General features: G+C 40.6%; 1 protein-coding gene and 1 long non-coding RNA gene across 2 annotated transcripts in view; both read left to right on the forward strand.

The window, feature by feature from the left end:
• Window positions 1–14,575, forward strand: part of LOC120746965 — a 253,809-nt gene that overhangs the window by 104,929 nt on the left and 134,305 nt on the right. The gene's annotated exons all lie outside the window — the stretch shown is intronic.
• LOC120746977 lies at window positions 1,929–13,421 on the forward strand. The gene is made up of 5 exons (XR_005698999.1): window positions 1,929–2,127; window positions 2,344–2,433; window positions 4,728–4,817; window positions 7,465–7,551; window positions 12,670–13,421. It is a non-coding gene; the product is annotated as an uncharacterized LOC120746977 (long non-coding RNA).

A 14,575-nucleotide genomic window follows, 5' to 3' on the forward strand; every position in this document is an offset into this window, starting at 1 on the left:
GATTGATGGGGTTCCAGTCAGTCATCAGTGTGTCTCTGCACAGCTGTAATTAAAATGTGTTCAGAGGGCCTCAGTGTCTGAATGGTTCCAGTTCAGCTCCATAACAGCAGCGTCCCTGGTTTGATTCCTGTGTTTCAGCCCATATCTGCCTCTCTCAGATATGAGAGACCTCTACAGTTATGTGAATTTATAATGTATCACTTATGTCTTTCCACAAAGAAAAAAGTGAGTCCCCCAAAACTGTGTTTGAACCAATAGAAAGCTGGTGCTCAGAGGAAGAGGGCGGGCTTTACTTGGTGTCAGTGACAGAAATGAAAAGAAGCTCAAATGAGTGAGAAGGACGATGAAGGAAACATCTGTGCTGTGTCTGCTCTGTAAGTAGAATCTCTGTGTTTGTTTGAATTCTTGTACTTTGACTGTCTGCTCTCCTGATAACTGATGATGGAGGAGAAGACATGAAAAACAAATCAGGCTGAATTCAAGTTCAAACACCACGAGGACCAACTGCAGGTCTGAACTGACTCTTTATCTTTGCTCAGGAGTCGAGGAAACACAGCAGGCAGTGAAAAGATCAAATCATTCACTGAGTACAGTTAGTGCACTTGATGAACATTTTAAAAGAAGGTGTTTAAACCATAGCTGAGGAGCATAAAGAGTTCAAAATGTGTGAATGCTGTTACGTCTATTACGACTGTAACCTAAAAGTTCTTCAGAAAATAAAATATTGTTAGATCGTCTTCTGTTAACATTTGAGATCAAGCTTTAAAGTTACCTGTGGGTGTTTTTAATATGACTAATTAATTACTTCTCTGAATATGCTCTGTATTGGACAAGTGACTTGAATTTATAACCTGCATCTCACTCAATGACAGCTTGACAGGTTTCAGCTCTACTTTCTTTGCTGTAAGGTTTTTTCATACTTTTACAGTCCTGAAAATGAGCAGATATAGAGAGATGAGTTTGTGTGTTTGTCAGCTGTTTGTGTGGAGTTGTTCTTTATGTTCACCTCAAATCAACCTGAGTGTCATTTCTCTTTAGTTCTGATCTCACTGCTGAGCTGCACAACAAACCAAGGTCAGTAACCTTCTTCTGTCACAGTTTGAACCTGAGAAATGCTCACTGATATGACCTGATTGGGTTCATGTCTCACAATGGAGCTCATATGGAAAACTGATTAAATTATGGAATAATTACACTATTGTAACCATTTTCAGTTTTCAGACCTTTTCACTGTAACCCTCACAGCTCGTCTGACTGTGAGTCCCAGCAGCTCTCAGTTCTTTGAAGGAGACTTTGTGTCTCTGAGCTGTGAGGAGGACGACAGCTCTGCTGGATGGACTCTGAGGAGAAACACAAGCACACGGCAGAGGACTCAGTGTGGAGATGGGTGGGGAAAACCAGTGAATCCTTTCTGTAACCTGAGCTACATTTACACATCAGACAGTGGAGTTTACTGGTGTGAGTCCAGAGAGGGTCCCATCAGTAACATGGTTAACCTGACAGTCACTGGTAAGCTGAGTGTGTGGAGTTAGTGTTGATGAAGCTGTGTGTAAATGGATGAAATGCTGTAGTTTGTCTCTGTGTTGAGGTGGATCAGTGATCCTGCAGAGTCCTGTCCTCCCTGTGATGGAGGGAGATGACGTCACTCTGCTCTGTAAAACAAAGACCACTCCCTCCAACCTCCCAGCTGCTTTCTATAAAGATGGCTCCCTCATCAGGAAGCAGCCTACAGGTCACATGACCATCCAGCATGTTTCCAGGTCTGATGAAGGCCTCTACAAGTGTGACATCAGCGGTCATGGAGAGTCTCCATCCAGCTGGATCACTGTCACAGGTGACACACTCACCTGTCTGTGTTTCTGCAGGTTTCAACATTCACAATGTGACGACAACTTAATGACTGTGTTTGCTTTATTTTAGGGGAGCACACCACCACACCTCCACCTACATCCACACCTCCATCTACATCCACACCTCCACCTACATCAATTCCTCCACCTGGTTCCACCTCCATCACTCTTCCTTCTGTTCTCTCTGTGTTGTCATTTGTTGGATCATTCTGTGTTGTGGTTCTGCTGGTGTTACTGGTTTTGCTGGCCAGACGATGTGTTCACAGGAAACATGAAGGTGAGGTCGGACTTCTTAGTGGGGTTTTCTTTTACTGAAAGTTTAGTAATTATTCTAATTATTGTCATATATTTTATTTTATCCTTCTTTCTTGCATGTGATATGTGTGCTGTCAATTGTGTGCTGTTGGTGTTCCTTTTCTAACAACCGCCACTGTTCTTCAGGTACATCTACATGGTTTTTACATAATGTTTTTTCTTTGTTCATAAACTTTAGCTGAACAAGACGAAGCTGTAGAAGATAACATCACATATAGCAAAGTCCAAATATCCAATTGCCAACAACAGATTGTCCAAAAAAGCAGAGGTAAGTTTTTTCTTCTTCTTCTTTCTTTTTTTTTAAAATAAGGATTTTTTGGTACATTGTGGATATTTTGTTATAAGGTGAGGTTAAATACAGAAGGAATATTTAGTCTGACACATCTTTAGGGCAGTGGAAAAGAGCTACACTCTTGTAGCGATAAGTTCAATAAGGATAGATCATTAGAAGCAAGTGAACATCATTTATATGTTCAATTATATATGTAGAGAATCAATAAATTTGGCAGTTAAATTGTGACTTTTGACATAAAAGTCATGTAGATGGTTGCTGAGTGCTTATATGTGTTTGGTGTGCACCTTTACAATCTGGTAACATTCATGCATACTAGGAGTATATATAAAACTAAAACATGCCTTATGAGCTTAGTTTGAATTATCATGACATTTTTTGACCTTCATCTCCTCAAGAGTTTAAGACTTGTTTTATTCTGATACTGTGTTTAACTAAGGACATTATGGAGCATGTGAAGGATGGTTAGAAGTGTGAAAACATTGCTGTAACACTAAAACAAGCATCTCACAATTTTTCAGACTAGAGTTTACCTGTGAAATCAGAGTTTTTAGAGTTTTGTATTATAGTTTAATCCTTGCTTGATGAACAATTACAGATTTAGTTTTTTGTTCAAAACAGAATTATACGTCATTAAATTATCTGTCTGTAAACTCTCACACTTAGTGAGTCTTGTTCTTTGTATGTTGGACTGTTCTTTGTGGTCTGTGGTTCACAGATGTTAACAGCTTCCAGCAAATATGCAAGCTGCAACCATTTCACCAATGAGCTGTTAATTATAAAAAGAGGAAGGAACGTGCATTTATTATTATTAATATAGAATATGCAGTTTTGACATGAGTCAACATGAGTATGATGTGCTACATGGAGAACATCCACAAAAACACAAATTTAAAAAATACATAAATAAGTAAAAATGAAAAGCAAAAAAAGTTTGTTTTTAAATTAATAGTTTTTCACATTATTCACATAAAACCAGAAAACATTAGATTATAAATATATTATAAATACTGGGCTAAAATACACAACACTGTGTAGAAAAAGAATGGAAATATAAAAGGAACATCAAATGTCATGTTTTCAGTGAATCAAAATTTTGCCTAATGTTATTCATTATTATTAAAATATTAGATCAATAAATGAAAGGTTCACTGATCCATAGTACTCACTCAGAAGTCTTGAGCTACCTCTCATTTTGCTATATTTTGATAGGAAAATGGTCCTAGGTGCAGTGACTTATGTATAATCATAAATGGTTTATAGGGAAAAAAACTGAGTTTGTACAATTCTAGTGATCTTTAAAGTCAATTTTTGGTGTGACCAACTCTTCAGCACAGCCTGGAATCTCTCAGTCAAACTTTCTTCTAATGTCTTTTAATAGTCTTCAAGAATAGCTATCCTGGCTTCTTGAAGGACATCCAAAGGTCTTCTTTGGGTGCTCCTACCTTTTATTCTGTCCTCTGTCAGGATGTATCCCACACTGCTTCAATGATGTTGAGGTCCAAGCTCTGGAAAGGCTAATTTGTGACTGATCTTGTTCTGTTATGTGTTTTTCTATCTAGACATGCTTTTACTGCATTTTCAATGTGTTTGAGATCACCGCCATAGTAAAAAAATGTTACGAACCAGATACTTCCCATATGATATAACATTGTGCTACTTTTCTGTGTTCATATTTCAATCAGTTTGGCAAGATCTCGAACACCAAGGATTAAAATGCAGCCTGAACAATGAAAGAGACCCCAGCATGAGCTACAGATGGCTGTAGACAATCTTTTGTACTTCTGAACTCCTACATACATATGTAAGAGTTCAGGAGAGAAGTATGAATTGTTTCTTGGCAACCACCAACTGAAGAGCCACACAACAGTAGTTCATCATTTGAGTTATGCAGTTAGGTACCTTTTTATACTTGAATTAAAAAATATATATTCTGGAAATGGTCAGCTACAAGGAGTGGATTGAAAAGGATGTGGAAAAATAGCAGCCATTGTCCAAAGAAAAACTTTGAAAGACCTTAAAAAAAGTCTGGAGAAACATTGTTCAATAGCACTTGAAAACATTACATGAAAGTCTGACTCATCGGAAGTAAAATATGAAAAAATGACGGGTGATTCAAGACTTTTGCAGTGTTGTAACTTTTTTGTTGTTGCTGTTGTTTGTATTTTTGTGTGTGTGCATAAAGAGTTCTGCTAGAGGAGTAGTTTCAATCAGCTCTGCTATCACTTGTACTGCCTGCACTGACGTCCTCTGTGTGTTTCATTGTGCAGAGAGTGATCCGGCTGCAGTCTCTCCTGCAGTGAGAACAGAATATGTCACTTATGGGCAAATCATCATCAAAGACAAGAAAAAAAAGTCAGGTACAGCTGATCTTCATTTTCTCCATCATAGCCAGTTCAATCTCTAAATTGTAAAATCCGAATGCTACAAGCTTTCTGTAATGTTCATAATATCCACCATCCTAGTCTGCTCACATATTGATTAACACCAGGCTTATGAAAACATTTGGAAAGTTTTGCTTGTCTTCGTATTGGCTGCTTTAGAAAGTCAGAATCTGTCCATCCATGCATCCATTCTGTCACCATCATCCTGGAAGTTATATTTCACTAGTCAAATTTCCTGTCAGCACAAGGAACTGAAGTTACGCACACACACACACACACACACACACACACACACACACACACACACACACACACACACACACACACACACACACACACACAGAGTTAGTTTTGCCATGTATATACACTACAGGTCAAAAGAACAATCCAGTTTTTCCAGATTTATTGAAAATTCTCCACGTTAATGTCTCATTGCACTCTAAAATGAAATGAAAGCATTGTACAAAAAGACAACTGGAATTAAACAAGAAATTATAGAATTTATATTCTAAACTTCTGACTCATCAAAGTAGCCGCCTTTCGCAGATATAACAGCTGAGCACACGCATGTCATTCTCTCTACAATAGAAATCAAATATTCTTGAGAAAGTTCTTCCCTTATGTGTTGCAGAAGTTCCCATAAATGTTTCACTTAGGTTGTGTTGCTTTCACTCTTCTGTCCAGTTCATCCCAAACCAGCTTGAATGGGTTTCAGTCTGGAGACTGTGCTGACCACTCCATGTTTTCAAGCCTACCATCTTCTTCTTTTTTCCTGAGGTAGTGCTGGCATAGCTTGCACTAATGTGTTGGGTCATTATCTTGCTGTAGGATGAACCACTGACCAACTAGACACATACCAGAGTGTATGATGGTCTGTGTCACTTCTGTTGTTATTTGCTTTTTTCTTACCCTTTTTGTAGCAACACACTACTTTCTGCAGCACAATACTGTTCAGCTGATGCATGTATGGTACCATAATCTGTTCCAGCACTTCTTTTATGTTGGAACACATAAACATAAAAACACAATTACTTACTCCTGGTTCCCAATAACCTTGTTGTTGACACCGTTAGGTTCCCCCAGCTGACAGACGCTCCCTGAGATCAACAAAGGATGCTGTTTAGGTGTTTAGGCTGTCTTCCTCCTAGCTCATCTCTGCGGGTGCATCTAGAATCCTACCCAGTGTCCCATGTACCGCTCGCCCCCTGGAAAGGCTGTGCCTTTGGGGTGAGGGTAAATAGAGGGGTCATTCTGAGAAATCCAATGTAGGAATTAGTAGCACCAGCTTTCAAGGCTTGATCAACCTGCAGAACAGCTTTAAATTGTTAACCCATTTTGTGTTCCCTGAAAGAAAGTCCTTTTACATAATACTGAAATTATTTTTCAGTTTTTATGGGTAACCTTACCTTACCTAAACCTTACGTCAAAATCTTACATCTTTTTTTTCTAAAACAGCTCAATTATGGTTTCCAAAATAAACATAAAATAATGAAAATTTGATTTTTGCTGTGGCACCAGGACGGTGTGTGAGTCAAAACTGACGACAGTGTATGTGATGATTGAGCATAGCACATCATTCTTAGTGTCATGTTTGGTCTCAGTTGACTATCTTTACTCAGGTAGAGTGTGACTCCTTCAACTCAGGCACTTGTGTTTTGGAGCCACATCTGGTCGATAGAACGTTGGGTAGAATCATAACTGAGGCTTATGTGCCAAAGCATCTCAGATGACGCCTAGATAAGTTCGCTACCTAGGTTTGGTGAACACAGACTTTTGTTGATTATGTTACTGTAACTATGAGGCATTCAAACTCTCCATTAAAGCAAAGAATTATTTTCTAACCTAGTCCTACATTTAAAACCACAACAGCTTCTTCCTGTTATTGACTTTAGCTGGTGTGAAGCTCATAAAATTCTCATTGCTGTGTGTTCTGGTTTGGCTAATAATAGTGATAGGTGAGAAGCTGTTGCTTCTCTGCCTTGTGGTGACTTGCATCAGTCTGTGCTAAAAAAAAAAAAGTAATATCATTGTGGTATTTGACCTTCCTTTTTCACAAAACACCCACCCAGTTCAATGTGGTCATTCTGTGTTTCCTTGCAGAGGTATTCAGATGAGATAACTGTGAAAAATTGTTGCAGTTATTAAATTTAACTGACACTTCTGAAATAAATAACCCCTCAGCTCTGTGTTGTATCTAAAATTATGGACAGAGTCTTGTTTTTTTGTTGTTGTTTTTTTTTTAGTGATCATGTTTAGAAGAGCAGAACATGTTCATATCAAGCAGGGTCGATCAACCATAGCACACTACAAAATAATTACATTATAGCATAATATAATATATTATAAAATGTTTTAGCATTATTTGATACACATAGGTTCATAACTTTACATGGTGCTGTGCTCAATAACCCAGCGCAGGACCATCTGTGATGAACTGGCAGAGTTTGAACAGTGCCAGTGGGATTTATGTACAACCTCAGTGTGTGTTAATACACTTTGAGTAATACACAAATAACAAATTGTGGTAATCACAAGTGGTAAAGCATACAGTATGCTGCAATAATATAACAGTACTATTGCAGCTGCTCTACTTACAGAAATTTATATGTACTTTACTCTGCAGAGAGCGATCCAGCTGCAGTGTACTCAGGAGTGAGAACAGAAGACATCAATTACGGACAAATAGCCTTCAGACCAAAGAGGAAAAAAGGTAAACCTGCTCTGCACCTTTGAACTGGTACTTATACATCGCTATTCATCCATCCATCCATCCATCCATCTTCATCCGCTTTGTCCGAGGCCCGGTCGCGGGGGCAGCAGCCTAAGCAAAGAGGCCCAGACCTCCCTCTCCCTAGCCACCTCCTCCAGCTTATCCGGGGGAATACCAAGGCGTTCCCAGGCCACCCGAGAGATATAATCTCTCCAGCGTGTCCTGGGTCTGCCCCGGGGCCTCCTCCCGGTGGGACATGCCTGGAACACCTCACCCAGGAGGCTCCCAAGGGACATCCTTGTCAGATGCCCGAACCACATCAGCTGGCTCCTTTTGATGTGGAGCAGCAGCTGCTCTACTCTGAGCCCCTCCCGGATGGCCGAACTTCTCACCCTATCTCTAAGGGAGAGGCCAGCCACCCTTCGGAGGAAGCTCATTTCTGCCGCTTGTATCCGCGATCTCGTTCTTTCGGTCACTACCCACAGCTCGTGGCCATAGGTGAGGGTAGGGACGTAGATCGACCGGTAAATTGAGAGCTTCGCTTTTACACTCAGCTCCCTCTTCACCACGACGAACCGGTGCAGCGTCCGCATTACTGCAGCTGCAGCCCCAATCCGTCTGTCGATCTCCGGCTCCCTTCTCCCATCACTCGCGAACAAGACCCTGAGATACTTGAACTCCTCCACTTGGGGCAGGAACTCATATACCGACCCGGAGTGGGCACTCCACCCTTTTCCGGCTGAGAACCATGGCCTCAGATTTGGAGGTGCTGATCCTCATTCCCGCTGCTTCACACTCGGCTGCGAACCGTTCCAGTGCGAGCTGGAGGCCCTCACCCGATGAAGCCAACAGAACCACATCCTCCGCAAAAATCAGAGATGAGATTCTGAGGCCACCAAAGCGAAAGCCCTCCGCCACTTGGCTGCGCCTAGAAATCCTGTCCATAAAAATTATCCCCCTGTAGTTGGAACACACCCTCCGGTCCCCCTTCTTAAAGATGGGGACCACCACCCCGGTCTGCCAGTCCAGGGGTACTGCCCCTGATCTCCACGCAACATTGCAGAGGCGTGTCAACCAGGACAGCCCTACAACGTCCAGAGCCTTCAGGAACTCGGGGCGGACCTCATCAACACCAGGGGCTCTGCCACCAAGGAGTTGTTTAACTGCCTCAGTGACCTCGTCCCTGGAAATTGGCGGGTCATTCCCCTCATCCCCAGACTCTGCTTCCTCCTCGGAAGACGTGTCAGTGGGATTAAGGAGGTCCTCGAAGTATTCCTTCCACCGCTATTCATTTATACAATTTAAGGCGATAAATTAAGGTGACAAAAGATCTAAAGTCAAAGTGAATTCAATATGAATGCAATTTCAATTTGAACTCTAAAGACAGCAATGCTACCATCATAGTCTAAAAAAACTAAAGTAAGACTATGATGGACATAAGAAAAAATATAAACCAAAAAAATACTATTATGACCAAATGGCCTGATGAACAGTCCAGTGCACTTTTAAAAAGAAGGACTGCATCGACCAGCCCAACAGCACCAAAAGACCTGAAGGACCACAGAAGACAACTAAGGTGCTCGTGTCAAATTTGGAGTTGCTGATTCTCAACACAGCTACTTCATACTGAGCTGCAAATCCCTCTAATGCACACTGGAGGTTACCAACAGATGAGGCCAGAAGAACCACATCATAATAGAAAGGTCATACCAAGGCCACCAAAGCAGAAACACTCTGCTTTGGGGCGACAGTGGCTCAGGTGGTTGGGAAGCGTATCTGTAACCGGAAGGTCGCCGGTTCGATCCCCGGGTTCTCTGTCCTGGTCGTTGTGTCCTTGGGCAAGACACTTTACCCTACCGCCCACTGGTGTTGGCCAGAGGGTCCGATGGCGCGATATGGCAGCCTCGCTTCTGTCAGTCTGCCCTTGCTTACCTCCACCAGTGTGTGAATGCGAGAGTGAATGAATAGTGTAAGGTGCCTTGAAAAGCGCTATATAAATCCAATCTATTATTATTACTCCACCTCTTAGCTGCACCCAGAAATTTTATCCATAAATGTTAGGAACATAATCAGTGATGAAGTGCAGATTCCTGACAGATTCCAGTTCTGATGATAACATTATCATCAATAACAAATCAGATTTACTAACAGAAATGCAAACCAGGATCTTGCTATGGTTGTGCAGGGACTGATCGGCCTGTAGCAACAGATCAATGAGGTAATATTTCCATTGCATGTCTATATCTTCAGTTGAGGTCAGCAGCGCTCCATCCACACTGGATTTACTAAGTCACTTAATGGTTTATCAGAATTGCTTCAAGGCCAATTGACCGTTTTGCTCCATTGTCTCACTGAGTCCTCCCACACTGGAGGTTTTACTTCACACTACTACTACTGTTGGGACTTGTCACCTCACTCCAGAGTCACATAAACCAGCTAAGCTGTATAGGAATTCATCTTCATGGCTTCCTTCATCTTCTGAGTTTACCATCTGTTTTGGGGGTTACTGCCATAACAGGTACCTTGCAGCTGCAAGGTTATAGGTATTATCTCCCAAGCCACCTTCAGAATGCTGCTGGAGTTCTGCTAAGGATGGGAATTAAAGAGCTCGTGAATTGGGCCATCTGTCAGACATAACCAATACTTACCCTTGAGATTTGGGTGTGCCTGGTTTGTCCAGCATCCTCCCCACTACCTGGTCCAACTTAGCATCAGGTAGTGATCACTTGACAGCTCTGGTCCTCTTTTACCTAAGTGGAGAGACTGTGGTCCAACAACAAAACACCCCTTGGGTTCTTTCCTACCCTGGAAGCAGCCAAGGAGAGAGGTGCTCGTGGGGGAATTGGGGCTTAGCCCATAGGGCCCAGCAACACATAGTCTGAACGAAACATGTGGACCTGCCCTCCACTGGGTCTATCACTCACATCAGGGGCAGAGGTCCTGCCAGTCCAATCCCTGATTAATCTGGCTTTAAGAGCAGGGAAATACTGTGGAAATGTGTTTATGTTCCCAGTAACATCACTCTTCTTTGTATTTATGCCTGTTGGCTCATGTTTCTTCAGCAGTGATTTTGTTTCTTTGCACAACAAACATACATTTGGTTTTATGTGTGTTTCACACGTGGTTACGTGATCACGTGGTGGAATTCACCAAAATATCAGATGCAAAGTTTGACTTGTTCTGGTTTGGTTGCGGCTAACGTGTCTGCTTTCAGTTACAGTAATTTGAACATTTGATCTCATTAACAGAGAATTGTTTGTTTGTTTTTTTGACATTTTACAATTATGTTTAATCAGATTTTGTAGTGATAAAGAAAAATGGAGGATTACTTATTAAACGTTACTTATAAAAACTCCTCACTGTAAAAATTTCTCCCATTCATTGCAAATCACCACCCATATTGTACACTTAAATTCTGAAATTATCTTTGATAAAGTTAATGCTTTTGACATCTTGACAGGTTGACCACATACATTCATCTTGCTGATTATGAGACTGATGAGCTGCACTGAGTTTAAAGCTGTTTGCTTATTTGCAAAACACTACACAGTTCTACCATACTCATTTAAATGAAACCAATACTGATAAAAGGCTAAAAACCAAACATTTTTAAAATCATGAGTTCATTTAATATACAGGAAAAAAGCCATCCAAGCCTAACTGGCCCTGTGAAAAAATGCTGAATATATATTTTTAATTTCAGCCACACTGCAGGGTTTAGTATGCATGGTCTCTAACGTTATGCCAAAGCATCCTAAATATAATTAAATAAATTTTGACTAGGGCACCCCAAAAATATCTTTCTTTATTTTGTCTATTGAGAGATGGAATTGCTGCTGCGAGTTTGGATCATTGCCATGCTTCACAATCCAAGTATGCTCGAGCTTCAGGACATCAACTGATGGTTTTCTCCTGCAAAATGTTCTGATAGAGGAAAATTCATTGTTCCACCAATTAAGCAGCAAAGCAGTCCCAGACCGTCACACTAGCATCACCAAGTCTGACTGCTGGTATGATGTTCTGCATTCACGGTGTGTTTAGTTGACATTGGACCAATATCAAAGATGATTTAATCTGGGAAATTAAATCTGGCAGCACTGGTTTCAGTCAGTTCCTCCTGTATTAGGTCAGTTTAAACACCCAGGAAGTGGGATTTTGCTTGAAGCTAACTACTAGCGTTAGAAGGTTAGCAGTAGGTTTAACGTTCATCGTGTTCACTATCTTCTCAGTATGATAACATTTGGTGATTTGGATGATGATGAGGAAATGATGATGAGTTTTGGAGGTTTTTTCACTATAATCCTGGAGCTGTCACTATGAGACGTATGAAGACATGAACGGAAAAGTCTAGAGATCCTTAACTGAGTGCACCGAGCCTCTGAAACTGTCCTTTAATAGAATGAATCAACCTTTTTTGTGAACATTTTTAAAGTTCTGCATGTAAAACCACAGTAGCTACTTCCTGTTTACCCCAGTTAGTCTGAAGCTGGTGAGAATTGTCTCTGCTGTGCGCTCTGGTTTAGCCAATAGCAGTGTTCATGCAGTGAGAACCTGCTTGCTTTGTGCTTTGTGGTGAAGTGCATCAGTCTGCATTGAAAGAAGATGGCAGCTTTGTGGTCGCCCACCTTCCTTTTCACAAAAATACCCCCCAGCTCTTTCTGGTCATTTGTTGTTTTACAGTACAGATGCTTTGAGAAGAGAACTCTAAACATCTGCTGCGGTTTATGCAACCTGTCACTTCATCTAACCGAATGCTTAGATTAAGCTAATGCAATGATAAGAATAGATAAGTATAATTCACTTTAATTGGCTGGTCAAAAAAAAAATCCTTGACTCTGGGTAGCGCATAAAATGGCGGCGAAGACTTGTTTTTTTAATTTTCTTTTTTTAGTGCTGCTGTTTGTGATCTGCTCGGCCTGTTAATCTCAGGGTGGAGTGAGAAAGAAGAAGCTGGCTGTGTCTGAGCTGGTTCCCTTTGAAGTCTGAACTGGGACTGTGTGTGATGCAGAGAGGTGGAGACTGGAGGGCTTGATTGAACTACAAAGCTTGTAATCATGTTTCCTGTTGTGTTTTTTGTTTGTTTGTTTGTTTTTAATAACTGTGTGTGTTTGTGTTCAGACTGTAAACCAGAGCCAGATGTCGTCTACTCTTCACTGAAGTAGTCCACCAGTCCAACCATTGATGTCCAGCTGCTGGTCTCTAACTGGTCCCCCCAGCACCTCCACAGACACATCCATATGTTGAAAAGATTTCTTTTTGATGTTTTGTGTCTTTTATTTGACTTATTACATTCTCCTCCACTTACAAATTCAGAGTTGCAGTGGGACTGGAGCCTATCCCAGCTGCCGTAGGACAAGACTCAGGGTACACCTTCAGCAGGTCCCCGTTCTTGCAGGGCTAACACAGAGAGAGAATTTAGAGTCATCAACTAACCTAACCCCACTAACTGCATGTTGTTGGGCTGTGGGAGGAAGCCAAAGTACCTGCAGAGACCCACACAAACGCAAGGAGAACATGCAAACTTCAACATCAGCGATATTAATATAAATATTTTAAAATATCTTATGTTGTCAGTAACTTTACTGTTATTTCCATTCTTGTCTGTTGGATCCAGCTCGTGTTCTCATGGCAGCGATCTGATTTCTTATTAAACTTTTGTTCTCTTGTGTGTTTCTCACGTGGTTCTGTGGGTTTCATTGAGTTGTTAAGTGACAAATGTGAACAGTTCCGTTTTGGTTGTGGCTAACCGAAACACTCAGTGCTGCAGTCAGTACAGTCAGTTTGAAGAGAAGTTAGCTTGAACATCGGTGTATAACCATGGACAGTTTTTCATTATATTACATTACAGCTGTTTTTCATCAAATGATATAGACGAGAACAAACACAGTGCTGCTAGTAGAAAATCATTAATTGACTGTTTATTGTTATCGTTATCAATTATTACTATTATTATTATTACTATTATTATTATTAGTAGTAGTAGTAGTAGTAATATTGCTACTCCCCCTGGGAAACATTCATAGTATCTGTCTCTATACTTTGAAATGAAAACAAAAGACTTTAGTTTTTGTCTGATAAACTAATAATAAACTAATAATTCATGAACATGTGACTCAGACTTCATACTTTTATGAAGTATAATGAGAGCACATTATAATGAAGCACATTTCCTGACCCAGCACAGAGCCCCTCCTCTTAAACCTGTCACTGAAGCTTGAAGTGGCCGTGCTGATTGTCTATTGTCATCTACTGTTAAAACCGGGTCACACAGCGGGGCAGCTTTCAAATTTATATTTATACATTTTAAATGACATTAATGCCACTAACCGGAGAGGTTTCATTTCTCTTCTGACCTGGAAGCATCTCAGGATCACTTCACAGTAAATACATTTGGACAAAAGCCAAAGTAACAGTCCGTAAAATCCTAAAAACAAGTGACCTCATTTCATTTGTTAGCTCTCAGTTTAAAGCAGCACACAGTCAGAGACCTGAAACAGCAACAGGAAATAAAATGAGAGCAGCACCACAAACACATAAAAAGACAGACGCCACGAGGTTTAACCAGTGGCTTTGGCTCAATACTAAACAGAAAATCCCTCTTTGATTTAGTACAGATTAATTACTGAATTACAGGAAAGAAAAATAGAATTAAATAGATTCCATGACCCCAAATTATTGATTCATAATCATAACAATAATTATAATAACAATAATAGTAGTAGTAATAAACTTCTCAGATCAGATCAGTGTCACATTTAACCTGGTCACAAAGCCCAAACGCTCAGTGTTTATTTAATCCCATCATGAAAACATACTTAAGTGAAAATAGTTTTTATCCACAGTTAATTAAAATAAAACAACGCCGTCTTATCAGGAAGTGCAAATCCTCACTGTTTTAAGTGTGCTGTGGAAGTGTCATTGGTTATTTGATAGTCAAACATCTCCCTCTAGTGGCCATTAATAAACAATTCACATTTACACCGCTAATTCATCAGGACAGCTAAAGACTCAACACTGTTCTTTC

Source organism: Simochromis diagramma, unplaced genomic scaffold, assembly GCF_900408965.1.
Source record: "Simochromis diagramma unplaced genomic scaffold, fSimDia1.1 OVJJ01000410.1, whole genome shotgun sequence".
Taxonomy (NCBI): Eukaryota; Metazoa; Chordata; class Actinopteri; order Cichliformes; family Cichlidae; genus Simochromis; species Simochromis diagramma.